Source organism: Hipposideros armiger, unplaced genomic scaffold (genome assembly GCF_001890085.2).
Source record: "Hipposideros armiger isolate ML-2016 unplaced genomic scaffold, ASM189008v1 scaffold_344, whole genome shotgun sequence".
In the NCBI taxonomy this organism is placed as follows: domain Eukaryota; kingdom Metazoa; phylum Chordata; class Mammalia; order Chiroptera; family Hipposideridae; genus Hipposideros; species Hipposideros armiger.
This window is the reverse complement of record NW_017731694.1, coordinates 1,418,083-1,431,520: the sequence shown is the minus strand read 5'-3', so window position 1 is coordinate 1,431,520 and position 13,438 is coordinate 1,418,083. Positions and strand designations below refer to the sequence as shown.

The following is a 13,438-nucleotide window of genomic DNA, read 5'->3' as shown; positions in this document are numbered from 1 at the left end:
GAGGGGTGGGGAGGTTGGGGGAAGGCAATCATTTAAAAGAGATCACATTCAGTTTTATTAAAAAACCAAAACAGCTGGGGCATTGATTTGCAAGCTCTGTAATGCCATTGGTATGCCTGACCTGGCCAAGATATTAAAAAGATATTTAAGGAAATGTCAGTAAGTGTCTCAGGCACAAGCTTTGGCATATTCGAACAGCATTATGGTGCTTTGGGTAATTCGTCTTCCTTTATGTTTCGCTATGCAGAGAGAAAGGGAGGGAACATTTACAAAATGATTTATGGTGACACATCCCTTCTAATGAAAGCATGTGTTGCTTGCCAGCACTCCTGGCCGATCTGTCCCCTCCCAGATGCTCGGCCATATGTCCCATGCTTGGCGTGAGCAACAATTGTGTTGGTGGAAGACGGTTCCTGGAGATCTGGGTGTTTTTAAGAGAAATCCCAGATAGCTCTGAGGCTGCTGGCTCAGGTAAGAAAGGCAGCAGGAAAGGGCCCATCGGTTTGGGCTAAGTGTTTTTAAAGATGCTCAAGTGGTATAACCACAGGATGGAGGGAGATTTACTGTCTCCTCAGGGCCGGGAGGGTTGCTGAGAGAGAAGGAGTTCAGGCTTCATTTGTGCAGCTTTCCGCTGCTGCTGGCCTCTCCACTCAGGTTCTCCTCTTTCTTGCCTCGCCCCCAGCTGGCTGCTCTCTGACATCCGGCAGCAGCGCATTCCTCAGTTGCCAGGCCTTGCATCTTAGCTCTTTTTCAGCTGCACACATTACGCCTCCCTTTGTGGAAGCAGCTGCTGCTGCTTCGACCGTGTGCATTTCTAACCCCTGCCTATTGCAACACTAGCTTAATTCCCTCTACCTCTTGGAATGAAATCAACATTTATTGAACGCTGACTATATGTAAGACATGATTGTAGGAACTGTGAAAGATAGAAAGAAATTTGGTATCTGATCTTTACCTCACACGGTCTACAGTTGAGTTGTGAATGAGTGCTCTCATCTCACGTCCTGGTAAACCTTGGGCAAGTTTCTTAACGTCTTTGTAAAACAGGGAGAATCATAGTACATACGATTGCTGTAAATTAATGGATGCAAAATGCTTACAGTAGTACATGACACGTAATAAACACTCAATAAATGTTAGCTAGTTTTGAGCACTAGTTGAAGGGAAGAGAAAAAAAAAGAGAGAGAAGTAAAATAGCATTTATCTTTCATACCCTGTAATATGAGTTTTATATATGCTAACTTAATCCTCACAACACCATGTAAGGTAAGTATTATTATTACCCTTTCATTTTTGAGTGAAGGGAAGCTCTGCCAGGTTAATAATTTGTGTGAGTTTCCAATGCTGGCAAAGCTTACAGTCAAGGCTAAAAGTACTCTGTGCCAAAGCCTATGATTTTCAAAAGACAAATAATTTAAAATGTAAGTAATGTTTCCCAAACACTAGAGGATGCACGGCAAGGTGGTTGGTATCTGATGGATTTCCCAGTAAATCGCATAGGCAGACATTCCACAAGGAACATCGGGGAAGGAAGGCTGACGGGAAGGATGGGGCTGTAAGAGCGAGCATCTTGAAGGATGAGTGCCCTTTTAGAAATGGCCTGCGCAGACCCGTTTGCTGTGTGAGCAGTCACGTTGAATGACAAAAGTGCCTCTCTGTCTGACAGATGGAGCACAAATGGCTTCACCAAAGCTCAGAGCTCAGGAAAGTCTAAAGCTGGCAGGTTTGAATGCTTTCCTGTGGGCAGTGGGGGTCGACTGAATGTCTTAGCAGTGCTTTAGAAAGATTTGTTTTGCAAGAGTATCTAAAATAAGCTGGAAAGCCAGCGTCAATTAGGAAGCTATTACAATTCTCTTAACAAGAAATAACAGTGGTCTCCTTGAGGATGGTAGCAGTGGTAACAGGTGAGCAGAAAACAAAAGGGGTGATGGGAGAGGGTTAACAAAGATACTCTTTGCAGAGGTCGGGTAGGACTGGAATCTACCATGGGAGATAGAGTCATTTCTAGAAACATCAACAGCAGGCAGGCAGCTCTTACCACCATGAAGCCTGAGGGGGCAGAGGGTCAATTCCTGAGCTCGGCGAGGGCTGCCTGGCAGGAGCGGTGACGATGGGTGGTGGGGCACAGCTAAACTGCCACAACCAGCAGGGAAAGAGCCAGGAAAATAAATACCCGTCTTTCCCGCCTCTCTCCTGCCAATACCCTTAGGCAAGGGACCCCATTGTCTCACTCCACGCAGGTCATCGTTCCGGGCAGAGAACAGAGTCAAGAGTGGACCCGGTGGTTGCAAATGGGAGATGTCCAATGCGAGAGGTGTGTTATGGGATTAGATCATTTGCATGGCACAGTGACTGGCCCACGGAAGACACTGAACACTTAATGCTTATTATTACTTGTTGTTTTTCCTGCTATGGTTGGCTTGGTCTCCACATGTCCAGCTCAGCCTCTCTGGCCTCACCGCAAAGGAAAAAGTTTTCAAACCCCTGCAGTAGCATGAGAAGTGACTCACTAAAAAGTCAATTGAGTTTTTTGCCTGCAGTCTTTGACCTCTATTTTTTTTAAAGGAAGCTTTGAAAAAAAAAAAAGGAGGGTTGGAAATCATCTTTTTTCTAAACACAACCTTTGTGATTTGTTTTATTGGAAAGTTCTTAACAGAAAAAAAGGGGCTTGTTTGTTTAGATTGCTATGCAACAGGAGGCATTGAGTAAATGGTTTCTCAGCTTTTATTACTTTAAACTTCACGCAGGAGAAAATTGATCCAAGTTTAAGAAAGAGAGGAGGAATGGAATACAGACTCTAGTGTTCTCAAAATTCAAAATGGCATTGCAAATAATAGAACCATGAAACAAATTTTCACATATAGAAAACTACCTTCACAATTTTCACTTTCAAGGTAAAGTCCATTGAAAATATGTCTTCATCTACACAAATAGATTTTTTCCTAGCCAGTTTACACACTACATGCTAAATAATCACTGACATGTGAAAATGTATCACTTCTAAACAAATACCAGCAAAAGGTTAAGTGGCTCTAGAAGAATTATTTCTCATCTTCCTTCCTTGCTCTCAACAGGCGCAAAGCACAAGAAGGCAGAAGCAGTCAGAGGTGAAGAGAGAAGGGGACAGATGCCTCCTCAAATTCTCACCCTATTTTAAGCTCAATCCTCACTTTGTTTACGAAAGCTTCAAATTCCCCATTGAACTATTTTTCATTATGCCAAGAGGTCTCTGGTTGACATTCATGTTGGTGCTGACTCTATCAGATTGGCAGCCTTGATGTCGTTTCTGAATTTTCTGTCCAAGCTCGAGGGGCCAACGCACATGAGTAGAGTGCCCTGAACTTGGTGAAATCAGACATCTGGAAGCCAATGGTGGAGAAAGAGCACAAAGGTTAGGAGAAAAATACACTCAGTAGCAACCAGCAAAACAAACTTTTGTCTGGAGCAACAAGAAGGCACTGCAAACAGCCCTCAGCTCATGTGGCACCAGCTCATCACTTACAAAACAATGTCTTACTGCTTTATCTCATGTCAGAATATTAAAAAAGTATAAGGAAGTAAATAAAAATAATTAAAATACTGCTACCCAAAGATTACAATATGTTCATACATTTCCTTCCAGTTTTATTATTTTTTTACTACATGCACAAGCATATAAGGAAGATTGCAAAGAAATACAATAAATATTTTTCAAACTAAAAACCAGGATTATTTCACACATGTAGATGTATGTCTTGCATTTTAATCCTAACAGTATATTGATACATTTTCCCATATCATTAAATATTCTCAGAATGGCTATTTTAAAAAATTAGCTACATAAGAATTTGTCCTGCAGATGTACCATGATTTATTGAAACAACCTCATATTGTTGGCATTCGTGTTGTTTCCAGTTTTTACTGATACAAATACTATATTGATGAATATCTTTGAAAAAAATATCTTTGTAATTCTGTATGTAGGATAAATGCCTAGAAGTGAAATTACTGGGTGAAAACACTTAAAATATAGAGCCCAAACTGCCATCTAGAAAAGTTATGCCAACTTGGTCTTATGGGCAGCTTAAGAAAATACTCACTTCGTTACACCCTACCAATCTTGAGAGAATCATCATCTTCAAACTCTTTGCCTATTCAAGACGTGAAAAATGGTGGCTTGATACTTTAAAATTTCATTTTTTTCTGAACATTTATCTGCCATGCCAAACCAGATTTTGCCATCTCTGAAAAAAAAAAAAAAGATTTCTTTTTTAGTGGAATTTGGAGTGCCGACTCCCTGAGAAAAGTCAACTTCCCTGGGACGTGTGAACACAACTCTCTCAATATAAATGTCACAAAATCCCTCTCAGCCTTCATTTTAATAATAATGCCAAACAATGGGTTCTTTCCTGTCACGTTTTGTAATGTAGTCATACCAGCTTTCAAAGGCTGGCGCGCCCTGGAATTAGGAGCAGTCTGTGGCAAGAGACACTGGCAGTTCTCCAACCCAGAATGACAAGTGAGCATCTCTGTCACTCTGAGCCCACAGGGGGATGGGACAAGGACCTGGGACTGAGGGACATGGGTATCCACTGGCAACCTGACACTTATTCACCCTTCACACGTCAGGGGTTCCTAATCTTCTTGCCAGGACCCCTTTGACAGGCAGGAGAAGTCTACAGATTCCCTCTCGGAATAATGCCTTTACCAGCATAAAATAATATACATAGAATTAGAAGTCTAATTACAATGAAATTTTGTTATCAAATATTTATAAAAATCTGTGGCATAGTAATATATGTTTTTATTTATTAAACACTAAAAAAAAAGAGCTAGTGGCAGATCTCACAACTACCATGATTGCAAAGTGGTAATGAGGGTAAAGATATTTCAAGGTATCTACCACAATTGATATGAGAATATTTATTATTTTTATTAGTGACAAAGCCCAAGTACTGCAAATTCTGTCATGATTTGTTGTCTACATTCATAATGAAAGAAATGTCGCCTTTCAGTGGGAGGTTAGAAAAGATGTAACTTTTTTTCCCCATCATGGAATGCCTGAGTTCTCTTCGTGGACCCATGGTCACATGAAATGGCCTGAAAGTAGAAAAGTTCATAAATGCATTATCTCCACCCTCCTCCTACTTCTAGAAATGTGACATTTTCTCTGGGCCCTATCCATTACTATTTTTTTTTTTTTTGCTCTAATTACTACCATTCTGGGAAGCTGTTGGAACAGGGCAGTAGGGTTGGCCACAGTGGAAGATCTTAGTCGAAGGGTTGAAGCCACTGTGTTAAAAAATATTGTACTTGATGAGGTTTCAGACCTGTGCACTGATCCCATGCCATGTCTGGGACTGCTCCACCATGCCTACGAGTCAGGAGCTCAGGGTTCTAGCTACAGCCTTGCCAGAAACCAGCTGTGTGACCACAAAAAAGGCCCTTGACATCCCTGAGCCTCAGATTTTCTTAACTCAAAAAAATAATTTGGAAAAGACAATCTTTAAGTTTCCCCTCCAGCTCTCATAATACTTGACTTTAAAACTTTCCAAAGGTTTCCATTCTATTTTGATGATTAATGTATCTTCCCAAAAGAGTTCTTTAGCATCCAGAACAGAAAGCCTTACCTGTGTCCTGAAATAAAGTTTCTGTTTCTTTCTCTGTCCCTGTGAGTTCTCTTTTCTATATTTTCCTCATCCTCCTTCCAAAACCCAGAAGTTTCTTTTCCTTAAAGCAACAGAACCTGAATTCTGATGTTGATCCTAAAGTAGAACTCGAAGTTTCTCTGGAGCCTCGCTTTGGCACATCACTTCTCCCCATCACGTCTGAATGCCTAGCACAGCCAGTCTTCATTTCAGCCTTGGTTCTAATGCTACCCAACGTTTGCACACAGAACATCCTCCCTTCCTCAACAGTTTAGTTTTCCTTCTCGTGCTTTTTTCCATGAAGGCTTCATCAGGGACTAATTTACTCTTTGTGTGGTTGCACTGAACAAGTTGTGAAGTATTCTGTTCTCCTACTCAGAGTTCACGGGGTAAATGTTTCTCATGGATTCCCCTTCCTAATCTGCCAACATTTTTGAACCCTTGGCACTCTGCTCTGTTCAAGTGGTCGAGGCCAGATTCAGGGAAAGCCTGAGCTTCAGGTGTCAGAGTGAACAGGAGTGCTGTGTGAATGACAGAACTGCCAGGATTACCATGGGCTCCTTGAGCCTTAAGAAGACTAACATTAGAGAGTGAAGGGAGAGGTGCAGAGGCAGCTCCGCTCTTGGCAAGCCCAGGCAGGGTTCCCTTTGATGTGAAGTCTTGCTTGATATTGCTTTGTGTGTCTGCATTTGTCCTTGGCAGGCAGAAGGCAGTTCCTTTCCAACAATGAGGTGCCCTTGTGTATTGCTGCCATCCACTAAAACAGTCATGCATGCAAGCAGCTCCCAGGGTGACAAGGGAGGTGGGGTGAGACTGAGGCTGGCGGTGGGGGTGGGATTGGGGGTGNTGGGGGTGGGGGTGGGTACAAGGCTCAAGAAGAGTCCAAGTGCCAAGGATGTTAGCAAGGAAGCTGAGACAGGCCTGGGGGTTTGCACCACAGTTCTCAAAACATTTCACCTTGAAGTAGAACAATTTGAGAGGCATGAGGAGTAATCAGAAACAAAACATTGAAAATGATTTCCTTTGATTAAAACACAAAGAGGTTTAGAAATGGGAATTGCAACTGCCTCAAGTTAGCCTGGGTCAGATAGTGGCTTGTATATGTTAGCTAGACTTTTCTTAGGTTCTATGATATCATTAGTGCTGTTCTCGAAATATTTCCAGTTTTTTACACTTTTAAGCACATGGTAGAGAGCCCTTACTGGTCTCCTTGTGGTTGGATAGGACCACATGTGACTGGTTCTAGCCAATGTGTAGGAGTGACATGGGTCTCCTCCTGCCTGGAGTACTGAATTACTGATACAAGACACTGCAGAGCTCCCTTTCTTCTCTGGAATGGAGACCACCAGTGTTTGACATGGAGTTTCTTCATCAGCCAGGGTTTTTAAATATCTGTTGTCAGAGTCATCCTGCCAACACACAAGGGACAAGTAGAAAGAACAAGCAAGCAACCGTTTTGGTTTAAAGCCACTAAGATTTGAAAGCTGTTTGTTACAGCAGCATAACCTCCTAGACTATTGTGATTGCTGAAGGCCCAGGAGACTCTCCTTTCCTTGTCTTGCTGCACGCACAGGGATTAGATATTGAATTGTATGGACTGATCCTCCACTTCCTTGGGAAAGCATCCCCACCTTATTTAGGCCATAGGAGCTTTCACAGCCAGGAAATTTCTCCAGGGAATAGCACTGTAAGTCTACTGTCTATGGCTGCATCTCAAAGCCTGAAGCTTCGGGAAGCTCAAAATGTAGATAAGAGCCGGTAGGTCTCAGAAGATGCAGGAAGATGTTCCTTGAGCCTTGCTTCGCCTAAAGCGAGCCAAGAGAGAAAGTTCATCAACAGAATGTACAAGCTGTCTATTTTCATACATTTCTGTGATCAGAGGGCTTCAAGTCCCTGAAAAGATTTTAATGTATGAGCAGAAAAAGTAGAAAAGGAAAAGAAAAACCATGGTTGTAGAAAACTCACAGACTGAAAAGGACCCTTAAGGAATACTGGCTGGAAATTGGTAGAGATGCACTTTACAGTAGAGAAGATGACTTGCAGCCCTGGTCAGAGAGAGGAGGGGACCTTGATCACAGCTTCATGTGCAGTGCACAAAGGGCTGCAGTTGGCTCAGGAAATTTCAAGGAAGATGCTGTTTCCAAGAACGACTGGACTTTAAGAAGGAAAAATAGAATGGTGGGTCAGGAGAAGGGCAATACAGCCTGAAGTCCTCTTGGAAAAGGATCTATTGTCTAAGCCAGGTCAAGATGGCTTTAGAAAAGGGCATGATAGAAATTTAGCCTGAAGAGCCCAGGGAGGTGTTACATTTTCAGGTAGACAGATAAGATGGGGTGGGCAGGAAGTCAGAGAAAGATTTTAAAAGTAACTAATGTTAAGAGAAATATTCCAAGTAAAATGCTCCAGGCAGGGGGCAGAGGGCAAAGTGACAAAAAAATGACATCAGCAGTAGGATTTCTGAGATAAGGGTGGTGCTGGGACCTGAGAGGCCAGGAACGGAGAACTACAAGCTTCCATGTAAGGGAGGACTGGATGGCTAGTTACAGTGATGGGACAGAGTGGGAACTGTCCTCCGACACCCTTTCTTGTCTCCTTCCTTAGGATGGAACCCCCCATTTTTAGCTGAATGCACAGCTGTGCAGAATACAGGTTGCATTTCTCACCTTCCTCTTCAAATAGATGTTGACCACTGGGAACAAAGGAACATAAGCAAAATGTCACATGTGATTTCCCGAAAGAGAGGGGATGAGCTTTTTTGTCCTTCTCCCTTCCTACCAGCTGGCATGCGCATATGATAGAGTGAGCTAGAGCAGTCATCTTGGACAGTGAAGTGGAAGCATGTGTCAAAAATAGCAGAACTACACCAGAGAAAGAGCCTGGTTCCTGATGGTCATGAAACCACCATACCGTTCCTGGATTGCTTACCTATAAATATTGTTTATGTGAGAAAAAGAAATACACGTTGACTTCACTTAAGCTACTGCTATATCATTTATAGATGAACCGTCTCCTTACTGATTCAAGAAGCTCTCTCCGGTAGAATGATGGGTGATTTTTATTTCCTTTTTAATAATTTTCTGTACAGTATTTCCTCCTTAGCCACAGTTTCACTTTTCATGATTTCAGTTACGCATGGTCAACAATGGTCTGAAAATATTAAATGGAAAGTTCCAGAAATAAACAATTCCTAAATTTTAAGTTGCACTGACTATGAAATCTTATGTGATCCTGCTCCATCTAACCTGGGGCCATGAACCATCCCTTTGTCCAGTGTACCCAGGCCCTACATACTCCCCACCCATTAGTCACTTAGTGGCCTTTTAACTTATCAGATCAACTGTTGCAGTATCACAGTGTTTGTTTCCAAGCAACCCTTATTTTACTTAATAATGGCTCCAAAGTTGTCCCCATAACTTTTACTACAGTACATTGTTATAGTTGTTCTGTTATTATTAGTTATTGTTGTTAACCTCTTACTGTGCCTAATTTATAAATTAAACTTTATCATAGGTATGTATACATAGGGAAAAACAATATATGTAGGGTTCGGCACTATCCTCGGTTTCAGGCATCTACTGGGGGTCTTGGAACGTATCCCCCACAGATAAGACAAGACTACTGTATTTTTCAAGTTTTCTACAATAAGCATATATTATTTTTGTAATTGGGAAAAAGTGTTTGTTTTTAAAGTAGATGAAAGAGAGGACTGAGAACAAGGGGCTGCACTAAAGCAGGCTGAAAGCCATATTGATGTCCTTGGTGGTACAAAAGGATCTTTGACTTGAATTTCTTCTTTTTTTTCATCCCATCATGACTCATCCTTGAATAACTCTCTCCCTCTGCTGTGCAATTTTCCTTGTCTCCTGTTTCTGTCAGGGTTCAGCACAAGAAACAGAAGCCATTTTAGGTATGTCAAGTAGAAAGGAACTTAATACAGGGCATTGGGTGCTACCAAATTATTGGAAAGCTGCAGCCGTGTAAGTGAGGAGACCCTGGCAGACAGAAAGATCATGCCTCTGCTAAATTTGGAGGTTATAACCCCGTAGCTGTGAACCAGAGGTCAGGAATCAGTGTCAACACCCAGAGGTCAAGTAACTGCCGCCAATTTCACAGTTGCCCCACATTCATGAGGCTGGCCACTTGACAGTGGGATGTGAAGTCATTTCTGCCAGAACCTGCCATTGCTGTAGAAACAAAAGTGGCCTCCACCTGCATTTCATCTTCCAAATCTCATGGGAGGCATCTCGAACCCTGGCAGCAAGGGAGCCTGAGAAATGTAGTTGCTAGTATTCTAGCCCCTGTGATACAGGGAGCACAAAAAAGGAGATAGATATGAATACTGAGTGCCAACAGAGTACATCTGGTCCATCATTTTCTTGTTCCCTGTAAGATGTCAAACTTTCTCAAATAATTTTCTTAGATGGCTTCCCTGCTCATGTATTTCTCTACAGGCAATTAAAATATACTATTGTATACTTATTACATCCTAACACTGTATTAGGCACTTCAGAGTGTACAGAGTGAAAGCATGGTTCAGATCGCCTGACGCCTCATCCACTCAAAAAACACATGTTCAGCGTCTATCAGGTACTCAAAAAAACATCGATAGCTGCTCATTATCTGCTGAATAAAGTCCAAGTGCCTTCACTTAAACCTAACAGACTCTAGAATCTGACCTCAACTTATGTTTTCAACCTTATCTCTCATTTTTCTATTTAATGAGCTTATGGACCAAGAAAATTGGATTGTTTTTCACTTTCTATACATATGCCTCTCTTTTCTGTCACCAACACTTTAGCTATACTGTTCCTCCTCCCTAGAATGTTCTTCTTTCTGTCTCCCTATGTCAAAGTGCTGCTAATACCTAGTGTCTAGCTCAAGTGTCACCTCTTCTATGAAGCCTTTCTTGATACCATACAGCTGGAGATAATCCTTCATATCAGAGTCCCCTGAACTGGATCTATATTCCTGCCATGGAATTTAAAACAGTCTACCTTCTATTACAGCTTTTTGTATAAACATCATTTCCCCTCTAGGAGACCATGGTCCATAACAGAGCAAGGATTATTTCTTATTTATTCTTGATCCCCCAAAGTGCCATAGTGTTTATCGAGTGAATAAGTGTACACCTTCATGACAGTTATCACTCTCAAAGATTTTATAATCTAATAGCAGGAGTATTTTAAAAAGCACATCACTCTGTATTTGTCAGTTTATGAGGTCTGAAATTCTTTGCCCAGAATTTCATGCTCCAAGCTAACTGACATCCCACCTCTTAATTCTGTAACTTTCTGTGACAGTGAGCAAGCTTGTTTGTTCTCCCCATAGGTCTCGTTCATGGTTCATTTCCTGTTGTTCTTGCAACTAAGTATGTAACTTGTATGCTGTTGTTTTTCCATTTGTGACTAAACCCCAAATAAGATGGGAATGCCTCCTTAATGTCTATATCAATAAAAAACAACTCGCAAATTGTTTCTGTTTCTAATCTAAACCCATAATTAATGCAAAAGATGTAGCTTGATTATAAATGATGAAGAATATACTTCTCAGGTATATTTTAAAATTTCACATCAGGAAACCCCATTCACCAACTCTTTTTATGTCGTACCACCTCCAATTATAAAACCAGTCATAGTCCTTAATCCTTTTTATCAAGCAAAAGACCTTAAGACCTTAAACATGAAATAAAACACAAAAGCATTATAATTAAATTGTGCTTTTCTCCCCTGCCCAATGTAGAATTTACTCTTTATTAAAACAAAGTGATGTTTCCTTTTTCAGACATATGTTTTATGTGCCCCTCCCCGCAACTAGTTCACAAGTTCTTCAAGGGAAAAAACCTCTTCCTTCTCCTGAGCCTTTATGTTCTAGGTCTAGCTTATTGCATCTAATATTCCGGTCTTCAGTAAGAATTTAAATATTGCTTATTTCAAATAATTACTACTGAAAATAGCATGAAGTAAACTGTCATGCATTCCTTTGTGTAAAGCTGTGCCTCCAATATTACCTAAGCAACTACCATCCACTGTTCAATAAAAATAAAAAAAATTATTTCTAAATTTTTGTAAAATCATACCTAAATCTACTATGAAAAATAACGTGGTCTGGGGCTACGAAATGAGTAAGCTCATAGCCAGCAATAAAGCTACATAAATCTGGGCTGCACATGCTATCACTGAAATAGAGACAAAGTAGAGAGTACAGTAGAGAAAATGATTACTTCTTCTTGGGGCTCATCTTCACCAGTCAGTGAGTGTTTATCCATCAGGCATGTACGTGTTGGTGATGCTTCTGAATTTGTAGAAGGAGATTTACCCTCTTCTCTCACTAGTTGGTTGTTAAAGAATCCATGAGGTGTGATCACAAAATATGGTGAATGCTGCTGCCAAGTGCCATTCAACAGAAAGGCAGGGATCTTCAATATGGGAAGTGGCACATGGAACCTTAGTAACAGTGTGTGACAAGTTACAGCTTGTTCAGCGCAGTCAGTTGGGTGTGAGCCACGGTTGAGAGAATGTGTGTTTTAAAGGGTGCCATAAATCATCCTTCATCGTGACAACGCTCCATGTCACACATCACTTCTGGTGCAGCAATTTCTGTCAAATCAACACATTATGTCCTCATCCACCTTATTCACCGGATCTGGCACCATGCGACTTCTGGCTCTTCCCCAAAGTCAAAATGATTCAGGACATGGAGGCAGCCACAATAGTGCAACTAAAGACACTCATAGACGAGGACTTCCAGAACTGCTTCAGGAAGTGGCAAGAACGATAGGATAAGTGTGCTTGAAGCAAGGGGGGGTATTTTGAGGAGGATTAATGGCAATGTGTCTTCTACTGTAATACATGTTTTTAATTTAAGCATTCACCGTATCGTTTGATCACATCTCATATATGTGCCCTTATCAACAATGCAGGCTTTTGTTCTCCAAGTAAGTTTGTGCTGGCGATTACAAACTTAAACTCCCTGTGGTCCCATTCTTATTCAAAGTTCAGTTGTGAGATATAGTATTTATGAAGGGCTGGTTCAAGGGCACTGCTGTCCATACATCACTCTAGATAGGCTAAATGTTACCCTTGAATTCAACCAGATTACAACAGGGCTATGAACTTGCTGTATTGTTTTGATTCTGTATAGATCTGCCTTCTCCCAATTTGTGTTTTTAGCCTAAGCCATCAGCCCATAGAGAGAAACATTAAGTTCCCTGAAACATGATGGAACTTGCTGCTGAGTTTACTTCAGAGGTTGATATTTAGGGCATAATCTGAAGTGTCACACAGTATCCTCATTTTGAAGAGACCCAGGAGTGAGTTTTTCAACATCAGGAAAAACTGTTCATATCATGTGTAGAAGACACTCACCCAAAGCCATTCCCAAGGCCTTCACTTGCCCTCCTTTCTTTCTAAAGGCCAAAAAGGCAGATGCTCACTTTTCCAGCCTCTCTTATAGGGAGGGGTGTTCATATGATCCAGTTCTGGCCATGAAACATGAAAGGAAATCTGTAGGAAGCTTCTTGGAAGGTAATTGCTTTCCTGATGAAAACTCCATATGGAGGAGAGCTCTCTAGCCTGTCCTCACCTCTTCTCCCTGCCTCGGTCACGAATGTGATGTTGAGTTGCAGCAGCTCACTTGAGACAATGATGCTACAAAAGTGATGAAATCAGCACCCTAGAGAAGACAGAGAGAAAAAGCCTGAGTTTTTGATAACATGACTAGAAAACTGCCCACCGTTGACTTTCTTGTTAAGTGAGAAAAATAATCACCAATTCATGTAAATCATTATTAGTTTGGTTTTCTTTTACTTGCAG

General features: G+C 41.4%; 1 long non-coding RNA gene across 1 annotated transcript; it reads right to left on the bottom strand.

Annotated features, from left to right (window-relative positions):
• Positions 1-2,643: 2,643 nt before the first annotated feature.
• On the bottom strand, positions 2,644-13,220 carry LOC109392693 (uncharacterized). Its single transcript, XR_002126109.1, has 3 exons — positions 12,992-13,220; positions 4,080-4,223; positions 2,644-3,359 (listed from the first exon to the last, which is right to left on the bottom strand). It is a non-coding gene; the product is annotated as an uncharacterized LOC109392693 (long non-coding RNA).
• Between the last annotated feature and the right edge of the window lie 218 nt (positions 13,221-13,438).